The sequence below is a fragment of the Gorilla gorilla genome, chromosome 19, assembly GCF_029281585.2.
Source record: "Gorilla gorilla gorilla isolate KB3781 chromosome 19, NHGRI_mGorGor1-v2.1_pri, whole genome shotgun sequence".
Classification (NCBI taxonomy): domain Eukaryota; kingdom Metazoa; phylum Chordata; class Mammalia; order Primates; family Hominidae; genus Gorilla; species Gorilla gorilla.
Genome location: NC_073243.2, coordinates 112,836,193 through 112,859,826, shown reverse-complemented (window position 1 = coordinate 112,859,826; position 23,634 = coordinate 112,836,193). Strand labels below are relative to the sequence as shown.

General features: G+C 46.3%; 1 long non-coding RNA gene across 5 annotated transcripts; it reads right to left on the bottom strand.

The window, feature by feature from the left end:
• Nucleotides 1-4,965: 4,965 nt before the first annotated feature.
• LOC129527862 (uncharacterized) lies at nt 4,966-23,542 on the bottom strand. Of its 5 annotated transcripts, XR_010131881.1 has the most exons (8): nt 23,398-23,521; nt 21,293-21,351; nt 19,714-20,206; nt 15,098-15,220; nt 13,132-13,248; nt 12,320-12,794; nt 11,689-11,753; nt 4,966-5,181 (listed from the first exon to the last, which is right to left on the bottom strand). It is a non-coding gene; the product is annotated as an uncharacterized lncRNA (long non-coding RNA). The 5 variants fall into 5 exon arrangements; XR_010131882.1 differs by lacking the exon at nt 4,966-5,181 and having other exon boundaries at nt 10,219-11,753; nt 23,502-23,542; XR_008672969.2 differs by lacking the exon at nt 4,966-5,181 and having other exon boundaries at nt 10,219-11,753.
• Nucleotides 23,543-23,634: the final 92 nt, after the last annotated feature.

The window sequence follows — 23,634 nt, the reverse complement described above, 5'->3', positions numbered from 1 at the left end:
GCCTGAAGAGGCCACCAAAAGTCAAAAGCGGGGCCTGGGAAGGCCGCCAAGAGCCATGAGCTGGTCTGGGCTGAAAGAGGCCACTGGGAGGCAGGAGGAGCTGGGCCTGGAGAGGCTGACTCGAGGAAGTTTTGCACCTGGAGAGGCCACCGAGAGGACGGAGCTGGGCCCGGGGAGGCCGACTTGCTGCTCTTCCAGGCCCAATTTCAGGCCAACTTGACGACGACTTGGGCCTGCAGAGGCCGCCGGGAGGCCAGAGCTGGGCCTGGAGAGGCCGACTTCAGGACAATTTGGGCCTGCAGAGGCCGCCGGGAGGCCCAAGCTGGGCCTAGAGGAGCCCACTGACCTTGCCATTGGAGGGCAGGAGCTGAGCCTGGAGAGGCCACCGTGAGGCCTGAGCTGGGCCTGGGGAGCTTGGCTTCAGGAAGTGGTGGGCCTACCAGGGCCGCTGGGAGCTGGGCAGGAGCTGAGTCCAAAGACATTGTTGGGAGGCCAGAGTCAGGCCTGGAGACACAGCCGGGAGGAAGAGCTGGGCCCGGAGAGGACGCCGGGAGGCTGCAAGTGGGTCTGGAGAGGCCGATTTGAGGAGGCCCGGCCTCCGCCTCCCACATGGCGGCCTCTGCAGGCACAGCTGTTTCTCCTGGTTGCATCTCCCGCCTCCCAGCAAACAAGCTTTTTTGGCTCAGCTCCCGCCTGCGTTTGTACACCCCGAAGTTTCTGCAACCAAGCTCTTCAGACCCACATCCCGCCTCCCAGTACCTGAACAGTACCAGCTCCGGCTGGAGAACAGAGTCTGTAGGCCCCGCTGTTGCCTCCCAGGGGTGTCTCCAGACCCAGCTCTCGCCCCACCACGACCTCCCAGGCCCAAGTCGCTGCCTGCCTCCCAGCAGCCTGCGTGCGACCCTGCTCCTCCCTCACGGTGGCCTGTTGAGGCAGGGGCTCACACTGACCTCTCTCAGTGTGGGAGGGGCTGGTGTGAGGCAAGGGCTCACGCTGACCTCTCTCAGCGTGGGAGGGGACGGTGTGAGGCAAGGGCTCACGCTGACCTCTCTCAGCGTGGGAGGAGCCGGTGTGAAGCAAGGGGCTCCCATGGACCTCTGTCAGTGTGGGAGGGGCCGGTGTGAAGCAAGGGGCTTCCATGGACCTCTGTCAGTGTGGGAGGGGCCGGTGTGAGGCAAGGGCTCACGGAGACCTCTCTCAGCGTGGGAGGGGCCGGTGTGAAGCAAGGGGCTCCCATGGACCTCTGTCAGTGTGGGAGGGGCCGGTGTGAGGCAAGGGGCTCAGGCTGACCTCTGTCAGCCTGGCAGGGGCCGGTGTGAGGCAAGGGGCTCAGGCTGACCTCTGTCAGCGTGGGAGGGGCCGGTGTGAGGCAAGGGGCTCACGCTGACATCTCTCAGCATGGGAGGGGCCGGTGTGAGGCAAGGGGCTCATGCTGACCTCTCTCAGCGTGGGAGGAGCCAGTGTGTGGCAGGGGCTCATGCCTCTGGGCAGGGTACCAGAGGCATGGGCATCAACAGGCCACCGTGAGGGAGGAGCTGGGCTGCACACAGGCTGCTGGGAGGCAGGCAGGGACTTGGCCCCGGGAGGCTGCCGTGGGGGCAAGAGCTGGGCCTGGAGAGGCCCCTGGGAGGCAAGAGTGGGACCTGCAGAGGCCACTCTCCAACCATTGCTGGGCCCGTACAGGCCACCGGGCGGCAGGAATTAGGCCCGAAGAACTTGGCTGGAGAAAGTTCGGGACCTACAAAGGCGGCTGGGAGCTGGGCAGGAGTTGAGCCAAAAGAGCTTGCTTACTTGCTGGGAGGCAGGCCCGGGAGATGCCGACTTCAGGACAACTTGGGCCTGCAGAGGTCGCCGGGAGGCCCAAGCTTGGCGTGGAGAAGCCCACCGACCGGAGACCATTTGGGGCCTGCAGGTGCCATCGGAGGGCAGGAGCTCATCCTGGAGAGGCCACCGTGAGGCCTGACCTGGGCCTGGGGAGCGTGGCTTGAGGAAGCTGTGGGCCAACCAAGGACGCCAGGAGATGGGTAGGCACTGAGTCCAAAGAGGTTGTTGACAGGCAGGAGTCGGGCCTGGAGACACAGCCAGGAAGAGGAGCTTGGCCCGGAGAGGACGCCCGGAGGGTGCAAGTGGTCTGGAGAGGCCGACTTGAGGAGGTTCTCAGCCCAGAGAGGCCGGCGGAAGGGAAAAACTGGGCCTGGAAAGGCTGTTGTGAGGAATGAGCCCCATGGGCCTGAAGAGGCCACTGGCAGGCGGGAGCTGGGTGTGTAGAAGCTGCTGAAAGGTTGGGAGCTTGGCTTGGGGGGTCCACAGTGAGGCAGATGCTGGGCCTGAAGAATCTGCTGTGAGATAGATGTTGGGACTGTAGAGGCCGACAGGAGGCAGAGGCTGGGCCTGGAGGGGCCAAGATGCAGGAGCTGGGCCTGGAGAGGCTGCAAAGAAGCATGAGCTGGGCCTGGTGAGGTCGACTTGAGAAAGCTCAGGGCCTGGAGAGAAGGCTGGGAGGCAGGAGCTGGGTCTAAAGAGGCCATTGTAACGATGGAGCTGTGCCTGTGGAGGCTGTTGTGAGGCAGTAGGCTCATCTGCGGAGACTGCCATGAGGTGGGGCATGGGCCTAAATAGGCCACTGTGAGTCATGAGCTTGGTCTGTAGAGGCTGACTGGAGAAAGTTCTGGGCCTGGAGAGGCTGCCGGGAAGTAGGAGCTGGGCCAAAAGATTTAAGCACATTTACATTTGTTAGGCACTTTATTTCCATTATTACAATAGATAATAATATATTTAATATATTAATATATTTAACATATTAATATATATAATAAATATATATTTATTAGATATCCAATATATAATAAAATAATTATAGAACTCACCATAATGTAGAATCAGTGGGCGTGTTAAGCTTGTTTTCCTGAAACTGGATGGTCCCACATGAGCGTGATGGGAGAAAGTGACAGATCAATAGGTATTAGATTCTCATAAGGACAGCACAACCTAGATCCCTCACATGCACGGTTCACAACAGGGTGCGTTCTCCTATGAGAATCTAATGCTGCTGCTCATCTGAGAAGGTGGAGCTCAGGCGGGAATGTGAGCAAAGGGGAGTGGCTGTAAATACAGACGAAGCTTCCCTCACTCCCTCACTCAACACCACTCACCTCCTGCTGTGTGGATCCCTACGGCTCCATGGCTCAGGGGTTGGGGACCCCTGCTCAAGTGCATCCAAAGCGACCCTTCCCACACCAGTCTTCATAGTGGTCAAGGGCAGCAACCACTTAGCTCCCAAGGCATGTGCCTCAGCTGGCATTTTGTCACAATCAACAGTAAGTGGTAGCTTGAGTCATTGTGAGGTCACTTCCTGGAAATCACCAGCATCCCATTTCCCACCGGCAAAGAGCTCAGCACTGCCCCCTGGGAAACCAAACCTATGCCCAAATCCCATCTGTGTGGGTTTATCTCCTGGGACCCTTCCTAACATATTAGTCAGAGTCCAATCAGGAAGCATAAACCACTCAAAAGTTTAAAGTGGTAAAATTTAATACGGAGAATTATTCATTATAACAGGTGAACAGCATAATGAGAGATTGGCTAGCACAAAGTAAAGAGAACTCTAGAGAATACAGGACTAGCCCAGGCCAGGCATGGTGGCTCATGCCTGAAATTCCAGCAATTTGAGAAGCTAATGCATGAGGATTGCTTAAGGCCAGGAGCTAGAGACCGGTCTGGACAACACAGTGAGACCCTGTCTCTATCCAAAAGAAGAAAAAAGTTAGCTGGGAGTGGTGGTGCACACTTGTAGTCCCAGCTACTCGGAATGCTGAACTTTGAGCCTGGGAGGTCAAGGCTGCAGCGAGGCATGATTATGCCACTACAGTCCAGCCTGGTGACAGAGCAAGACCCTGTCTCAAAGAACAAAACAACAAAAACCGTTTACAGACAGAAAAGAGATAGAGCTAATAAGCTGAGGAAAGATGTTGAAATGTGACAAGTAAAGTAACATGAGGTCTTTTGTCTATTTAAAATAATCAAACAAAAAATGACTTACTAAATTATAATACCCTGTGCTGGCAAAGGTGCAGTGAAATGGGCACTTTCTTATACTATGAGGGGTGTTTACATTGTGTATAAGCCTTCCCGGGTAAAGCTTGTCAATTTTTTAAAATAATGGAGACAGGGTCTCACCATACTGCCATACTGCCTCCTCCAACTCTTGGCCTCAAGCAATCCTCCTCTCTTAGCCTCCCAAAGTGCTAAGATTATAGCTGGGAGGCACCCAAAACCCTGTCAATTTACATCAAGGGTAATGAGAATGTCCATTCACCATGACTCACAGTAATCTTACTTCTGGGGAGACAATTCAATCTAAACAAAAGGTCATCTGTACAAACACAGTAAAAATCTGGGAGTAACTGAAGACAGAGTTGGTAAGTGAAATAAGAAACACTTCTAAGAAATTAAACTATGATATCAATAGGCACCTGGTATAAAAGGTCAGTTGATGTTAGCTGCTACTTTTTTGTTGTTTTGAGACAGGGTCTCACTCTGTCACCCAGGCTGGAGTGCAGAGGCCTGATCATGACTCACTGCAGTCTCAGCCTCCCTGGGCTCAAGTGATCCTCCCACCTCAGCCTCCCAAGTAGCTGGGAATACAGGAACATGCCACCACACTAGGCTAATTCATGTATTTTTCTGCAGGGATGGTGACTCCCCCTTTGTTTCCAAGGCCTATCGCAAACTCTTGGCCTCAAGCCATCCTCCTGCCTCAGCCTCCCAAAGTGTTGCGATTACCAGTGGGAGCCACCACACCTGGCCAGCTGCTACTTTTAGCAATATTATTATTATTCTTCCACTCAATTAAAAATTATTATTTTCAAGGCTACGCAACAGTATGTATCCTATAGCGTAATTGTAAAAACATATACAGTTGCCGTCCCTCAGTATACAGAATTAGTTCCAGCCCCCATCTCTGCATATACCAAAATCCATGCTTACTCACGTTTCGCTGTCACCTCTCTGGAATCCACGTATACGAAAATTCCAAATATTAGTTGGGCATAGTGGCAAGCACCTGTAGTCTCAGCCACGTGGGAGGTTGAGGTGGGAGGATCGCTTCAGCCTGGAAGGTTGAGGCTGCAGTCAGCTGCGATAGCACTACTACACTCCAGCCTTGGACAACAGAGTGAGACCCTGTCTCAGAGAAAAAAAAACAAAATAAAACAGGTTAGAAATTGTAATGAGGTCTGTTGGGCAAAATTCCATATAAGCAAAGTATAAATAAATAAAGCAAATCGTGGTAAATTAGTACGACTGACTTTCTGGAGTTTCTGACAACAAAAGTAAGGAAAATGCAGAACACAAAGACAGAGAGTAAAAAGAGAAATTAGGAAAGCATTCTACATGTTTAATAGGAAGACACTGGCCGTGTTCGTGCAACAGCAGTATGTCATGACATGACATACCTTGGAGAGAAGTTAACAGATGAGGAAGTTGATAAAAATCATCAGAGAAGCAAAATACTGGTAGCGACACTCAAGTAAACCACGAAATTTCCATAACTTATGTCAGCAAAGTGGGAATATTGTACAGTGTGTGTTGAAGTTCCTATACAACATTGTTTATCTGCTGTTTGTTTGTTTGTAAGGAATGTATATACTAAAAGTTCTTCTTGCTGTCAAAAGAATATGTGTGAATAAGTCATTTTAACTTATTCTTCGTTTTTCTTTTATCTTCCTGCCATCATCCCACAGCCTTACTTTAGAAATTTTTTCTTTAGAAAATTGAACAAGTGCTCCTTGTGGTGGCACATACCTCTAGGATGGGAGGCAGGGGTGGAAGGGTCACTTGAGGCCATTAGTTTGACACCAGCCTGGCCAACAAAGTGAGACCCCATGTCTACAAAACAATTTAAAAATTAGCCAAGTATCGTCATGTATACCTACAGTCCTAGCTACTCAGGAGGCTCAGGTAGGAGTACCCTTAGCCCAGGAGTTCAAGGCTGCAGTGAGCTGTGATAGCACTACTGTACTCAAGCCTGGGTGACAGGGTGAGACCCCATCTCCTAAAATAAAAAACAAAGAAAAAAAGTAGTTCAAGTAGCAAGCTGTATGTGGCTTACTCTGAATATTTGTAAACTAGAAATTCTCAATCTTTTGGGGTCTAACATCCCTTTACCTTTTTTAACTTTATTGAAGATCTCTAAGACTATTTCTTTCTGTAGATAATTATATTAAAACTAGAAAATAAGACCCAAATTTTTAAATATTATTCATCACATATTAAAGCCATTACATGTTGATATAAGATTTTAAAGATATTTAATATTCATTACATATTAATAATAAAACCATTACATGTTGATATAATACTTTTTTTTCTTTGAGACAAAGTCTTGTTCTCTTGCCCAGGCTGGAGTGAAGTGGCTCAATCTCAGCTCATTGCAACCTCCGCCCCGCAGGTTCAAGTGATTCTCCTACCTCAGCCTCCCAAGTAGCTGGGATTACAGGCGTCCACTACCATGTGCAGCTAATTATTGTATTTTCTTTGTAGAGAAGGAGTTTCACCATGTTGGCAAGGCTGGTCTTGAACTCTTGACCTCAGATGATCCACCCGCCTGGGTCTCCCTAAGTGCTGGGATTACAGGTGTGAGCCACCGCGCCCACCCCGATTAATGTATCTTTTAAAACACTGATTAGTCAGGCAACAACACCGGGCAGGGGTCTCCTCATTACCAGCGATGCAAACCCCACTGCACGGCTGAGGGGTTTCAAGGGCTGCAGAGCCAAAAGGCTCTGACTTGAGATATTATTTTACTTGTATTTTTATTTGTATTGTGAGACAGGTACTGCTCTGTCACCCAGACTGGAGTGCAGCTGTGCATTTACAGCTCGCTGCAGCCTCGACCTCCTGGGCTCAAGCCATCTTCCTGCCTCAGTTCCCCAGTAGCTGGTAGTACAGTTGAGTGTCACCATGCCTGGTTATTTTTTAAATTTTTTTGTAGAGTGAGGGTTCTTGCTATGTTGCCCAAGCTGGCCTCAAACTCCTGACCTCAAGAGATCTGCCCACTTCAGCCTCCTGAGTAGCTGAAACTACAAGTACACATCACCATGCCTAGCTACATTTATTTAATTTTGAAAAATATTTTTGTAAAGAGCAGATCTTGCTGTGTTGTCCAGGCTGGTCTTGAACACCTGCCCTTAAAAGATACTCGCACCTCTGCTTACCAAAGAGCTGGGACTACAGGCATGAGCCATTGCAATCAGCCTGAAGAGATTTCTTTAATCTAGCATCCCATACTTGGTAGGATTGGGAAAGGCAGTAGTGTTTTTTAAAATTACTTAATAATTTCAGTAACAATCAAACTCAACCTTGACCCCTGCCTTCTCTCACACCCCATATCCAGTCTGTCAGGAAATCCTGTTGATTGTCTTCGATATCTACTAAAGATCCCCACCCAGCAACTCCCTGGCCTCCTCCCCTACTTCTCCCCTCTGACCATCTCTCAACACCACCACGACCCTGGTCAGGACCACCATCATCTCCCGCCTGGATGTTGCCAAAGCTTGGCCCCCATGCTTCTATCACATCTTCCCACAGTCTTTCTCAACTCAGCAGCCAGAGAATGCTTTTAAATCGGGAGACAGATCATGTCGCCTCTCTGCTCAGAACCCTCCCGCAGTTCCCATCTCAGTCAGAGTAAAAGCCAAAGCCCCAGCAATAACCTCCCAGGGCTTATGTGATCTGTACTGATCCCCACCCAGCAACTCCCTGGCTCCCTCCCCTAATTCTCTTCCTCTCTCCATCTGCTCCATGGGCCTCCTTCCAGAGCCAGAGACACACCTCAGACAGTTTATTCTATTGTTTCTGCCTACAATCCTCTTCCCTCAGCACCTTGGCCACCTCCTTCCCCTCCTTCAAATCTTTACTCAATTTTCACTTAGGAGGCCACCCCTGACTATTCTATTTAACATCGCCATCTGTCCCCATGCCCACCATGCTCATTTCTTCTTTCTTTACTTTCTTCTTTCTTTTTTTCAAGATCTCACTGTCACCAAGGCTGGAGTGCAGTGGCGAAATCACAGCTCACTGCAACCTCAAATTTCCAGGCTCAAGCGATCCTCCCACCTCAGCCTCCCGAGTACCTGGGACTCCAGGTTCATGCCACCATGCCTGGCTAAATTTTTTAGTATTTTATTTTATTTTATTTTATTTTGAGACAGAGTTTCACTCTTCTTGCCCAGGCTGTAGTGCAACGGTGCGATCCCGGCTCACTGCAACCTCCACCTCCCAGATTCAAGTGATTCTCCTGCCTCAGCCTTCCAAGTAGCTGGGATTACAGGTGTGTGCCACCACGCCCAGCTAATTTTTGTATTTTTAGTAGAGCCGGGGTTTCACAATGTTGGCCAGGCTGGTGTCAAACTCCTGACCTCAGGTAATCTGCCCGCTTCGGCCTCCCAAAGTGCTGGAATTACAGGCGTGAGCCACCATGCCTGGCCAATTTTTTCATTTTTTGTAGAGACAAGGTCTTACTATGTTGCCCAGACTGGTCTTGAACTCCTGGCCTCAAGTGATCCTCCTGCCTAAATTCCTAAAGTGCTGGGATTACCGGCATGAGCCATCATGCCTGGCTTCATGTTCATTTCTTCTTGCTGCTGCAACATAGTTTGCAGTTTCCTACATTTAGTGGCTTAAAGCACCACAAATCTACCATCTTACAGTTCTAGGGGCCAGAAACCCAAACTAGGTCTATTAAGGCTAAAGTCAAGGTGTCAGCAGGGCTGCATTCCTTCTGGAGACTCTAATATGTTCCCTTGGCTTTTCCAGCTTCTAGAAGCCACCCCCATTCCTTGGATCATGGCCCCTGACTCCATCTTCAAAGCCAGAGGTGAAGCATCTTCAAATCTCCCTCTCTTACCTCTGCTTTCATCACCACATCTCCTGCTCCAATTCTGAGTCTCCTACTCTCTTTTTTTTATAAAGACCCTTGTGATTGCTGGGCATGGTGGCTCCCACCCAGAATCTCAACACTTTGGGAGGTCAAGGCAGGAGGAACACTTGAGGCCCAAAGTTTGAAACTAGCACGAAAAACAGTGAGACCACCCCCTCTAGAAAAAAATAAAAATAAATATTAGCCCGACATGGTGGTATGCGCCTGTAGTCCCAGCTCCTTGAGAGGCTGAGGTGAGACAATCGATTTAGCCCAGGAGTTTGAGATCAGCCTGGACGACATAACTAAATCTCATCTCTACAAGGACGAGGTGGGAGGATCACTTGAGCCCAGGAATTTGTGGCCAGCCTGGGCAACAAAAGAAGACCCCATCTGGCCAACACGGCCAACCTGGCCACCATGGCAAAACTCTGACTCTACAAAAATGAGCTGGGCATGGGTGACATGCATGTGTAGTCCTAGCTACTTGGGAGGTTGAGATGGGAGGATTGCCTGATCTCAGGAGGCCAAAGCTATAGTGAGCTATGATCACATCAGTGCACTCCAGCCTGGATGACACAGGAGATTCTGTCTCAAAAAAAAGAAAAGAAATATATATTTAATCTCTGTCCCTGGTTCCTGGCACAGAGCTTCTAAAGCTCTTACAAAGACCTCAGTGATAGATGTGACAGGAACATCTTTTGTTTTAATATTTGGTCTTGGTCCAAGGTTTCTAACACAAGAGCCTCTAAGAACTTTGGGATCTCCAGCATGGTAAGAATGCATTTGGGGATGTTGTTGAGATGACTGGGTGACTGCAAGCTCTTAAATTTCTTCAAGAGGAGGGCTGATTACCACGCAACCACATGGTAAGAGGCTTGGAACTTTCAGCCTCATGCACTGAACTCCAGGAGGAAGAGGGGCTGGAGACCGACTTAATCACCAACAGCCAAAGATTTTATCAATCATGCTTGCATAATAAAGCCTCCATAAACACCCTGAACGGGGTTTGCAGAGCTTTCAGGGTTGCTGGACACAGGAGATGCTGGGAGGGTCGCATGTTCAACAGAGGGCATGGGAGCTCTGTGCCCCTCCGAACTTAATTTGCCCTGGGTATCTTTCTTTTTTTTGAGACAGGATCAGGCTCTTTTGTCCAAGCTAGAGTGCAGTGGCACAATCTCAGCTTACTGTAACCTAAGCCTCCCCAGTCCCCAGCTCAAGGTATCCTCTCATCTCAGCTTCCCTAGTAGTTGGAACTCTAGGTGCACAACACCACACCGGTTATTATTATTTTTTTTTAATTTTTTATAGAGACAGGTTTTCACCATGTTGCCCAGGCTGGTCTCAAACTCCTGAGTTTAAGCGATCCTCCCACCTTGGCCTCCCAAAGTGCTGAGATTACAGGCATGAGCCACTGCATCCAGCATGCACGTCTCTTTCATTGACTGTTTCTGAGATGTATCCTTCACAATGAACCAGTAATAGGAAATGAACTGGCCAGATGTGGTGGCTCACATCTGTAATCCCAGCACTTTCAGAGGCTGAGGTGGGAGGATCACTTGAGACCAGGAATTTGTGGCCAGCCTGGCCAACACAACAAGACCCCATCTATACAAAAAATAAAAGAAACTAGCCAGATGTGGTGGTGCAGGCATGTAGTCTCAGCTACTAGGGAGGCTGAGGTGGGAGAACCACTGGAGCCCAGACAATCAAGGCTGCAATGAGCTATGACTGCACCATTGCACACCAGCCTGGGCAACAAAATAAGACCCTCTCTCTCAGAAAAAAAGAAAATAAACTGTCTTTCTGAGTTCCGTAAACTGTTCTAGCAAATTATTAAACCCAAGAAGACAGTTATGGGAACCCCCGATTGGTAACAGGTTGGTCAAAAGTATGGTGACAACTTAGGACTTGCCATTGGCATCTGAAGTGAGGATGGCCTCGTGGGACTGAGCCCCTAACTTGTGGGGTCTGTGCTAACTCCAGGTAGTGTCAGAATAAAGTCATGGGATACCCAGTTAATATCCAGAGCACTGAAGAATTTGGTGTAGAAACTCCATACATACATTCAGTCAGAAGTGTGTGAGTAGAGACAAACATGGGCTTTTCTGTCACCTACCTGCTTAACTGCATAGGAGAGGCAATATGTGGTGCTCATGAACAAAGCAAACATTAAAGTCAGACCAGACCCAACATTTGACTCAGTCTTAATATCCAGGTGAGCCTGCACAAATCATTCATTATTCCTAAGGCTTCATCACTCCATTCATAAAATGGAGATAACTGTGGCACCTACATGTGATTCTGTGAGAATTAACGAAATATTATGCTTGGGGTTATTGTGATCATTATACCTGTTCCAAACTATTTGACAAGGACAGTGATGGATGAAGACATCAAAAAATCAGAAACTGCAATGAGGTCTCTCAGGCAAAATTCCATACAAGCAAATTACTGTGTCTACAAAGCATTCCTGCCACACTTAATTCACCATTCCCTGAACAAAATACGCCATCTTCGTTGTTCAGGTCTGTACGGTGCTGGTTTCCCTTCCCGGGCAGTTTGCGCTATCCCATCCCGGCCCATTCCCCATCCCTCCACCTCCCCCTTCCCTCCCCACTCTCATACAACTCTTCCTCATCTTTCAGGACTTGGCTTCAATGTCACCTTAACTGGAAGCTTCTCTCACTCTCCAGAAGAGCTTCCCATTGCACTTGATGCATGCACTATTATTTGATCATTTTTAAGTTACAGTCCAAATCTTTTTGTACCTGAATAACATGTTGCCCAGTCAGTCTCTCTTCCTGGATTCAGAAGTCCTTCATGGTAGATCCAGCTGGAAGTGACAAAAAGACATCTTTTGACATAAACGGATGACACAGACAGACATAAATTCTTAAATGTCTTAAATGTTATGTGAAAATTAAACAGAATTCAAAGACTTCTGGGGAACACTTAGGAAGTTACTGGGAATGTCATAAAGGGTTAATTTGTATTTTATTTTATTTTTTGAGACAGTCTCATTCTGTCACCTAGGCTGGAGTGCAGTGGTGCAATCAGGCTCACTGCAGCCTTGACCACCTGGGCTCAAGTAATCTCACTTAATTTTTATTTGGTTTAAGAAAGTCTTGGTTGAGGGTGGTGGCTTATGCCTGTAATCTCAGCACTTTGGGAGGCTGAGAGAGGTATATTACTTGAGGCCAGGAGTTTGAGATCAGCCTGGACAATATATTAAGACCCTGCCTCTACCAAAAAACAGAGTGAATGTGTGGAAGACAATTTTTCCACAGACTGGGAGTGAGGGAATAATTTCAGGATGATTCAAGTGCATTACATATGTTGTGCACTTTATTTCTATTATTACTACATAGTAATATATAATGAAATGATTCTACAACTCACTATAACGTAGACTCAGTGGGATCTCTGAGCTTGTTTTCCTGCAACTAGACTGTCCATCTGGGGTGATGGGAGACAGTAACAGAATATCAGGCATTAGATTCTCATAAGGAGTACACAACCTAGATCCCTCACATGCACACTTCACAACAGAGTTTGTGCTCCTATGAGAATCTAATGCTGCTGCTGATCTGACAGGACATGGAGCTCAGGTGGTCATGCAAGCGATGGGAGGGGCTAGAAATACAGATGAAGTTTCCCTTCACTCGCCTGCTGCTCACCTCCAGTTCTGTGGCCCTGTGGTTGGAGACCGCTGCTCAAGTGCATTTGAAAGGATCCATCCCACGCCATTCTTCAGAGTCATCTTTACTGCTGCAGTGGTCAACTTGTAGCACCCCTAAGCTCGCAGGACATATACTTCAACCGGCATTTCACAATCAACAGTATGTGGCAGCTTGAGTCATTGTGAGCTCACTTCCTGGAAATCACCAGCATCCCATATCCCATTAGCAAGGAGCTCAGCACTGCTCCTTGGATAACCAAACCTATTCCCAAATCCCATCTGTGTGCGTCTATCTCCTGGTACCCTTCCTAGCATCAATTCTGTATTTGTAGGAGTCCAATCAGGAGACACAAACCACTCAAAAGTTTAAACTAGAATGAGCAAGATGGCTCACACCTGTAATCCCAGCACTCTGGGAGGCCAAGGTGGGTGGACTGCTTTGAGCTCAGGAGTTTGAGAACAGTCTGGGAAACATGGCGAAACCTCGTCTCTACAAAAAACACAAAAATCAGCTGGGTGTGGTGGCACTTACCTGTAATCCCAGCTACTCGGGAGGCTGAGGCAGGAGAATTGCTTGAGCCTGGCAGGTGGAGGCTGCAGTGAGCAGAGGTTATGCCACTGTACTCCAGCCTGGGTGACAGTGTGAGACCTGGTATCAAAAAGAAAAAACGTATATATATGTATATATGTAAATTTAATATAAAAAGTATTAATTTTGGCCAGGCAAAATGGCTCATGCCTGTAATCCCAGCACTTTGGGAGGCCAAGGCAGACAGATCACCTGAGGTCAGGAGTTCGAGACCAGCCTGACCAGCATAGAGAAACCCCATCTCTACTAAAAATACAAAATTAGCTGGGCATGGTGGCACATGCCTGTAATCCCAACTACTCGGGAGGCTGAGGCAGGAGAATCGCTTGAACCCAGCAGGTGGAGGTTGCGCTGAGCCGAGATAGCGCCATTGCACTCCAGCCTGGGCAGCAAGAGTGAAACTCCATCTCAAAAAAAAAAAAAAAAGATTAATTTTTACAGAGGATCAGCACAATGAGGGACACACTAGCACAAAGTAAAGACAACTCTAGAGAATACGGAACTAGCAGAGGCCAGGCATTGTGGCTCATGCCTGTAATCCCAGCAATTTGGGAAGCCTAGGCAGGAGGATCACTTGAGGCCAGGAGTTGGAGACCAATCAGTGCTAAATAGTGAGACTCTGTGTCTACCAAAAAAAAGAGACATTAGCCAGGTGTGGTGGTGGTGCACACCCGTAGTTCCAGCTACTTGGGAGTCTGGGATGGGAGAAATCCCTTGAGCCTGGGAAGTCTACACTACAGTGAGCCAAGATTGTGCCACTGCACTCCAGCCTGGGCGACAGAGTGAGACCCTGTCTTAGAAAGAAAAAAGAAAAGAAAGTGTTAATCCCCCTATGGGAATCTCCTCTTCTCCTGCCCTCTCTGGAACCTCACTTGTCAGTTCTTCCTCCCACTTTCCTGTATCTTTAACCTATCCCCCACTTTTAGCTCCTTCCCATCATCATTTAAATTACTCAAACTTCTTCTGTTTTAAAAACCTCTCCCTAAACTCAGGGAGAGGTCTCCTGCACACCCATTGAGCCATCTGCTCTCCCTGGTGCCTTCTCTATAGCAGCCTGAGCCATGTCTCTAATCCATGAATCTCATCATGTTACTCCCCCATTTACATCACTTCTCCTTGCCTCAGGGATTAAGTCCAAACTCCTTAACAGCCCCTGCTCTGCCCTGCCTTGCAAGGCAGCCTCACTGCTTGCTCCTCTCCATTTCATCTGCTATGGAGTCCAGCTGAGCCTCATCTGCCCCTTGAACACACACTCTTTCTCCTCTGGGAGTCTCTGAAGTGGGTAATATCCTCTGCTTATAATATGCTTCCCCTTAAACCTCTACTCTCTTCCTAGCTAGCTTCGACTCCTCTGTCACTTGTCCGCTTTGGCATCACCTCCTCATAGAAGACTTCTTTGACTCCCGAGATTCTCAGGAGCATGGCAGGTGAAGTGCTCCTCCCATGAATGGATGGAGATTAGGGAGTGTGTGTTATTCATGCTTAATTCACCAGTGCTTACCTGAGTACCTGGCATAAAATAGTTACTGTGGTGGCCAAAGTAATAACCCCCACCACCACCAATTGCTCATGTCCTATGTTACACAGCACAATTACATAGGAAGGGAGAATTAAGAGTGCAGATAAAATTAATGTTGCTCATCAGCTGACCTTAAAACAAGATTATCCTGGAGTATCTAGGAGAGCCCATGTAATTACAAGCATTCTTTAAAACTGGAAGAGGGAGGCAGAAGGTTAAGAACCAGAGACGGTGGGCACAATGGCTCATGCCTGTAATACCAGTACTTTGGGAGGCCAGGGCAGGAAAATCCCTTGAGTGCAGGAGTTCAAGGTCAGCTGTGGCAACATACTGAGGTCCCATCTCTACAACAAAATAAAAACAAAATTCACTGAGTGTCACGATGCTTACCTGTAGTCCCAGCTACGGGAAGGCTGACATGGTAGGATTGCTTGAGCCTGGGAGTTTGAGGCTATAATGAGCCATGATAGGAGCACTGAACTCCATCCTGAGTGACAGGGCAAGGTCCTGTTTCTGAAGAAAAAAAGGACATTGGAATCAGGGTCCTCTCCATCCTGAGGTGCCTACAAGGCATCTCTCTCTGCAAACGAGTAAACATCACCCTCCAACTCCTTACAGAGTGGAGCAACAGGAAAACTCCTTCACCTCATTTCTGTGCTGCTTGGGAGGCCTGGACAACCCAATAACCAGCTCCTTGCTGATGAAGCAATCATGAAATGGCTCGAGTTGAGCTAAGGAGAATTTGGGTCCTTCTTTTGGTTCTCAGTAGGCAGGGTAGGGGCCAGGCATGGTGGCTCATACCTGTAATCCTTGCACTGTGGGGGGCCAAGGTGAGAGGATTGCTTGAGGCCAGGAGCTCAAGACCAGCCTGGACAACATAGCAAGACCTGGGTGGCATACACCTGTGGTCCCTACTACTTGGTAGGATGAGGTGGGAGGATTGATCACTTGATCCCAGGAGTTTCAGGCTGCAGTGAGCCATGATCACACCACTGCACTTCAGCCTGGGTGACAGAGCCAGACCATGTCACAAAAAGTTAGAAAGAAAAAAAAAGAGAGAGAGGGAGAGAGACTATACACAGGCACCACCACATTTGGCTAATTTTTAAATATTCTGTAGAGACAAGGTCTTGCTATGTTGCCCAGGCTAGTCTAAAACTCCTGGCATCAGGCTGGGCATGGTGGCTCATGCTTGTAATCCCAGCACTTTGGGAAGCTAAGGCAGGCAAATCACCTGAAGTCTGGAGTTCGAGACCAGCCTGGCCAACATGGTGAAACTCTGACTCTATCAAAAATACAAAAATTAGCTGGGCAGTAGTGGCGTGTACCTGTAGTCTCACCTACTCGGGAGGCTGAGGCAGGAGAATCACTTGAACCTGGGAGGTGGAGGTTGCAGTGGACCCCATCACTGCACTCCACCCTGGGTGACAGAGCAAGACTCTGTCAAAAACAACAACAACAATAACAAAAACAAAACAACAACAACAAAAAAAACTCCTGGCATCTAGACATCTTCCTGTCTTAGCCTCCCAATGCCCTGGGATTATACTGTTTCCTATAATTGAAGACATTTGTTCCTATACTGCTTTAAGGTATAAAGGAAGAAAAAAAAACGGATAATGGCAAATGTTGGTGAAGGCCGGGCATGGTGGCAGCCTGTAATTCCAGAACTTATGGAGGCTGATGAACTTAGGTAGAACCTTGTTTACTAGAGTATTAGGCATGGGTTTGGGCAACTATTCTAACCAGAGAAACTGGCTTCAGTGAGGGCAAGTTGGCAATCCAAGGTATAGCATGCATAGGGCTGGCAAAATTCAGGGTGACTGAAGCAAAAGCTTCAGAACCAGAAAGACCACATCTGGGGGTAGAGCACAAAACTCTCAAGAGATGAATCTTTGTAAGAGTGAGGCAGAACTATATAGCAGTTTTAGGAGATCTGTTGGTGCCCAGCAAGAGCTCCAAATGGGCTATATGCAGGGATGCAGCCTGTAGTCTCAGGAGAGGAGGTTCACAAAAGTCATTCAGTCCAAGACCTCAAACTCTGTTCTCTACTAAAAGGAATCAAGGTTCCCTAGAGAAATGGCTGACTCCATGTATGGTGCAGTATATTGATCCTGGAACATCTTTTTTGCCAGAAAGCAAGGAAGCCATCAAAGTCCAACAGGATCACGTCAAAAAGACATGAAAGTCAACTTAAAGAGATAATTATTAACCTAGATGAGACAATGTAAGCATCCAAAACAATAAAGACTGCAATGGCCTGAAATACATCAAATGCAAACAATAATCTATGAGTTCATAATGGTATTCAGAAAAAAAAACTACTGGTCATTAGAGGGAAGGTTACTAGGTCACTAACTTACTACTCTGAAAAGTGACTTAAGATGAGAGGTAGGGTGGAGAATTAGCTATTTATTCAGTCTTTCCTGTACAAACATAAATTTTTAGGGAGATTGAAGCAGACGAAACAAATCTGGAAAAATGGAGGTAACTGCTTAATCTGAGGGTTGGGTGCATGGAGGTTCAACATATTTCTTTTGTGTATATTTGAACCCCCTACAAAAAAACCACAAGACAGAATGTGAGCCAAGCAGCTTAGGGTTTAGGCAAGGCTTCTGCCTACAAGACACACCAGGATATGAGGGGTAGTTTTAGCCCTAATGGGCTGAGCCAACTGGAGGTATATAGGGAAGTGCTAAATTGCAGAGGTATCATGTTGCCCAGCACTTGATCAAATCCTAGATCCTAGGTCTGCTTGGTAGCATGCTTCCTAGGTAGTGGATCTGAGGCTACCTATAGAACTTCCTTTGCAGTCATAATTCGCTCAGAAACTACAAAAGTGCTTGCTCTTGAAAATGGAGTCTTTGTCCATTTCATGCTTCTATAAAAGAATACCACAGACTGCATAATTTATAAAAAGGAAAAAAGGAAGGAAAGAAAAAAGGAAGGAAGGAGGGAAGGAGGGAAAAAGGGAAGGAGGGAAGGAAAGGAAGGAAGGGAAAGAAGGAAAGGAAGGAAGGGAAAGAGAGAAAGAGGGAAGGAGGAAGGGAGGGAAGGAGGGAGGGAGGGAGAGAGAGAGGGAGGGAGGGGAAGGGAAGAAAAGGGAAGAGAAGGGAAAGGAGGAAGAAAAGGAAAGGAAAGGAATAAATTTTATTTCTTAACAGTTCTGGATGTTAGGAAGTCCAAGGTTGAGGGGCCTGCATCTGGTAAGGGTCTTCTTGCTGCATCATCCCACTACAGAAGGCAGAAGGAAAAGAGAGTGCAAGAAAGCAAGAGGGCAAAAGGGGCTGAACTCTGTTTTATAATAAGCCCACTCTGTGATTACTAATCTATTACCACAATAACAACATTAACTCATTCATGAAGGCTATTTTATTAGGCCCCACATCCCAACTGTTGCATTGAGGATTGAGTTTCCAGCACATAAACTTTGGGGGACACATTTAAACCATAGCAGAGCACTTAGGTTAATTCAACTAAGAGGAGCTGGGAAAATCAAAGGCATGAGAAAGACAGCAAAAGCTAGCAGAGAGAAATGCATAGGTTAAGGAAAAAAGTCACAGTGAATCCTGTAGGGCAGGCTACTTTATCAAAAGCACCTAAAAAAGATCTCATTAACTCCCCCAGCTCACCTCCACCCACATCTAAAGAGCCACACACAGCACCACCAAAGGCAGCACAATGAGAACAGCATTCTCCTCAACAGACAAGCTGGGAGTATCTAGTCACCTGACCTCAGTAGCTCCAGAACAGCCCTAAAACATTTCCTCCCTAACCACCACTCAAGTCACCAGCTTGGAAAGTATTAAGAAAACCCAAATCCTGACACACCACTATGAAACAACTTAAAACAGCAAAGAACAACCCATTTAAACAGCAATGCCAGCTGTTGGGAAAAAAAGGAACAATGAGTAGAGGAGAAACAGAACTCTCGGGGTCCACCAAGACCCAGTCTCTCAGCTTCAGCACTTTTAAATGCAGAATCCATACCCCTCTGGGGCCTGTGGAGCTCCACAAGGCATGTCGTCCTCAAAGATAAATGAGCAGGCAAGCTGGCTAGAAAACCACTAAGGGTATTATTCTTTAAAGAATCTTTATAGGGTCAAAGAGGAATGAGTCTTAACTGGCTATGTGAACTCCCCACAGATTCTGAGGATGATGTCAGTATCCCTTTCCAGATGTGTTTAACACTTTGCAGTCACTTGTATTCCTGCCACTGAGTGCCAGTGTTTTGCTAATTTGAACTGATTCCAGCTCACGCTGACCCCAGCTCCCTGGATGTTACCATTAGCCAAGACTGTCACCCATACTGTACCCTTTCAAAGAGTCCTAAAAACAGCTCTTCACCTACTCTTCCAAGACAAGTAAAAATGTCTGCCAAAGAAATGGGGAAAAAAGATTCAGAGAGTGAAAACAATTAATATACTAACAAGAGAGCAAAAAGCAAAAGGGGAGGAGAAACTAGGAAAATCATAGATGGGCTCTCACCTATTTCCAAAGCTGGGCTAATGTCCTTTTGCTTGTGTCTGAATAAGGCACCAATTTTAAGCTGCTAATGAAAAAAAAAGAAAAAGAGAAAGAAGCAGGCCCAGGCTGGGCGCAGTGGCTCATGCCTGTAATCCCAGCACTTTGGGAGGCCGAGGCAGGTGGATCACCCAAGGTCAGGAGTTCTAGACCAGCCTGGTCAACATGGTGAAACACCATCTCTACTAAAAATACAAAAAATTAGCCAGGCATGGTGGTGCATGCCTGTAAATCCAGCTACTAAGGAGGCTGAGGCAGGAGAATTGCTTGAACCTGGAAGGCAGAGAATGTGGTGACCTGAGATCACGTCATTGCCCTCAAGCCACGGCAATGAGAACGAAATTCGGTAAAAACAAAACAAAACAAAACAAAACTACCATAAAATAACTCAGACTTAATTAAATACAACCCTAGTGGTGAATGACTAAAGATGGATTACTCATAACAGAGATAACAGTCCAATAAGAATCCAGGAATCTTACCTTTTAATAACAAAAAAATCCTTTCCTTCGAAAGTAACATCCTCTCAAGGCCAGGAATTCCATTAGTAGAAAGCCTTCCTAAAAAACAAAATTCCTGGCCAGGCATGGGTTCACGTCTGTAATCTCAGCACTCTGGAAGGCCGAGGCGGGAAGATCACTTGACGTCAGGAGTTCGAGACTGGCCCGGCCAACATGGTGAAACCCCATCTCCACTAAAAATACAAAAATTAGCCTGGTGTGGTGGTGGGCACCTGTAATCCCAGCGACTTGGGAGGCTAAGGCAGGAGAATTTCTTGAACCCAGGAGGCAGAGGTTGCAGTGACCAGCAAGGTTGCGCCACTGCACCCCAGCCTGGGCGATAAGAGTGAAAACTCCATCTCAAAAAAAAAAAAAAAAATTCCTTTGGGAAGGCCTTCTACATAAAAATCTTCAACATGAGACTGGAAAAAAGGGTATGGGATCATCACCGGACCTTTGGCTTTTACAGCTCGAGCTATAAGAACAAAAAGAAAAAGGGATATCATTTAAACACAGTATGTAGAAAAGAATAATTATTGAATCTGTACTGGTCTTTAACTTTTACACTTTGATCTTTAATTCTGTTATTGTGATTGAGTCCAAAGAAAAATAGTATGAGTAAAATAAAAAGAACACCAAAAATGCTAATATTCTGTTTACCAAAGTCTGTAGTAAAATATCCCATTAAATCCAAGTGCAGTGACACACCCATAATCCCAAGCACTTTGGGAGGCTGAGGCGGGTGAATCTCCTGAAGTCAGGAGTTCAAGGCCAGCCTGGCCAACATGGTGAAACCCCAACTCTACTACAAATACAAAAATTAGGCAGGCTTGGTGGCAGAGGCCTGTAATCCCAGCTACTTAGGAGGCTGAGGCAGGGAGAATTGCTTGAACCCAGGAGGTGAGCTTGCCATGAGCTGAGATCATACCACTGCACTCCAGCGTGGGCGACAGAACAAAACTTCAACCTCCAAAAAAAAAAAAAAAAAACAGCTAGCAGGTGACATTTGCTATGGGGAGACTAGGGATATGATCCTGCTGCAATCCTTTCATTTTAGTAAATCTAAACTGTGTGAATCCATTCTGTTTCATCCCCACTCCACTCCAGAGCCAAAACAAGAAAATCAATTATATTTCTAGTTCTTTAAAAACATATCTAACTAAATCATCTAATTAAAAGATAATATGCATGGTTCCATACTCTAAAAGAAAACTTACATCCTGCATATCATGGACATTTGATGAATGCTTATTCAGTTGACTGGTGTAGACTTCAATAATAACCTGTTCAATGCATTATGCCAGATGAATCTTGCATCTCAAAAGTAGAACAAATATTGTTCGTTCAGTTTTGTCTACCCATAAATGCAATATTTACTAATAAAAAGAAAATGTTTATTGTTCTAGAGAGTATGAGAATTTTGACAACATGAATTCTCCTGTCCTAGGACATAATTAATACTTAGAGGCATACTATTTCATGTGGAAGCTACCATTAAATCAATGTTAAGTGTTAATTACCTCACATAATCTTCTAATCTGACTTAAGACTGAAGACGTACCTCACAAAGCTGATTTATCAAGTAGTAAATCTTCACCTGTTGAATTCATAAGTTCATGTCTGAAAGGTGAGAATAAATACTTAATATTCACTAGACAATATTCAACAAAGTAATATCCACTAGTACATATTTAATATTTCATCATGAACTGCGGGTGTGAAGAGAAAAGACAGGCTGGGCACAGTGGCTCACACCTGTAATCCCAGCAGTTTGGGAGGCCGAGGCAGGCAGATCATGAGGTCAGGAGTTCAAGACCAGCCTGGCCAACATGGTAAAACCACGTCTGTACTAAAAGTACAATAATTAGCTGGGCATGGTGGCAGGCAACTGTAATCCCAGCTACTCGGGAGGCTGAGGCAGGAGAATTGCCTGAACCCAGGAGGTGGAGGTTGCAGAAACCATTATCACACCACTGCATTCCAGCCTGGGCAAGAGAGCAAGATTCTGTCTCAATCAATCAATCAATAAAAATATAAGGAGGAAGCATTTACTATGTATATGTCTGGTATTATGTGAAGCACTTTACTATCTTATCAAATCTTCGGGACAGATCTTCAGTTCTCATGACCACAAAAGAGGATACTAAAGCTCAGACAGGAGAAGAGACGTGGCCAGCCTGTGTCCCCAGGGCCTATGGTCTTACCACTGGGTTACAGTGTTTCCAGATATCACATGTTGTGAGGTTTTTGCTTTAAAATGAACCAAAATAAACCAAAGGTGAAAAAGGCATAAGCTATTAAAAAGTGGGAGAAACACTAAGAGAACCTTAAGCATGTAACTAAAAATATTATGGAAATGTTATTGAATTCATTAGCAAATTTAGTGCTAGGTTTTCATTGAGGAGTAGGTTATATTACTCATAATGAAGAAAAATGTTCATTTTAAGTACATTAACATAAATACCATCAATATTGTTTATCATGTTTAAATGTTCACTTAAAGCAATTCAGTTAAAATTCTGCATATCATACAATTTTATAGTTTGCTAGTAGGTTACAAGTAAATAGTCACCCAAATAAAAACATCATGTTTTCCACTGGTTGTTGCTCTTTTTAGGTGAGCATTTGATGTATACCAACAGAGAGAGGATAATAACAAATCGCTAATTTCTTTCATCACTATATAAAGGTGGCTTCAGGATAGAATAGTATCAGGGCGATGATGAATTTGAAATCTAACATCAATTCAGTGATGCATCAAGATAAAAGTAGAGACAATAGGGGCACCTTGGTGAGTACTGAACATTTTATTTATTTATTTATTTTGAGATGGAGTTTTGCTCTTTTTGCCCAGGCTAGAGTGCAATGGTGCAACCTCGGCTCACCGCAACCTCTGCCTCCTGGGTTCAAGCGATTCTCCTGCCTTGGCCTCCCGAATAGCTGGGATTACAGACATGCGCCACCACACCCGTCTAATTTTGTATTTTTAGTAGAGACGGGGTTTCTCCATGTTGGTCAGGCTGGTCTCGAACTCCCGACGTAGATATCTGCCTGCCTTGGCCTCCCAAAGTGCTGGGATTACAGATGTGAGCCACCGCGCCAAGATGAATTCCAAATTTAACAAAGCAGACTAAGAGAAACAATTCATTTAAAAAAATAATATTTGGCCAGGCATGGCGGCTCACACCTGTAATCCCAGTACTTTGGGAGGCTGAGGTGAGTGGATCAGGAGGTCAGCAGTTCAAGACCAGCCTAGCCAAGATCATGAAACCCCGTCTCTACTAAAAATACAAAAATCAGCCAGGCGTGGTGGCTGGTGCCTGTAATCCTAGCTGCTCAGGAGGCTGAGGCAGAGAACTGCTTGAACCCAAGAGGCGGAGGTTGCAGTGAGCCGAGATCGTGCCACTGCACTCCAGCCTGGGCGACAGAGTGAGGCTCCATCTCAAAAAAAATAAATAAATAATTCAATGAAATCCCTAAGATCCAGGGCTTTGCAATAAATATGTAAATAAATTTCCAATCTCCATACTGAAAGTTTAAAAGAAATGCTAACTAATAACTAAAGAAATACAACTTTTCCTCAGCTTTGCAGCAATCTAGAAACAAAGTGTGTAGACACTACAAAGCACCTTACAAGGAGAAACGTGTAAGGATGGCATGACTCACCGGCAGCCCTGGGATTGTCCACGGTACCCCCATGATGAACAGTAACTCCATTGTGTAAACGCCCATGAACATAAGATTACAGGACTTTTCCAGTTTAGACATACCATATTTTCTTTCAGACAATTCTTCAACTTGTTTACGTAGATCAGCGATATGATGATTCCATTTCTCTGAAAATCAAGCAAAAGTTGCTTCTCAATACTACGTCCCTACGTCAGAGCAGCACTAACGTATAAT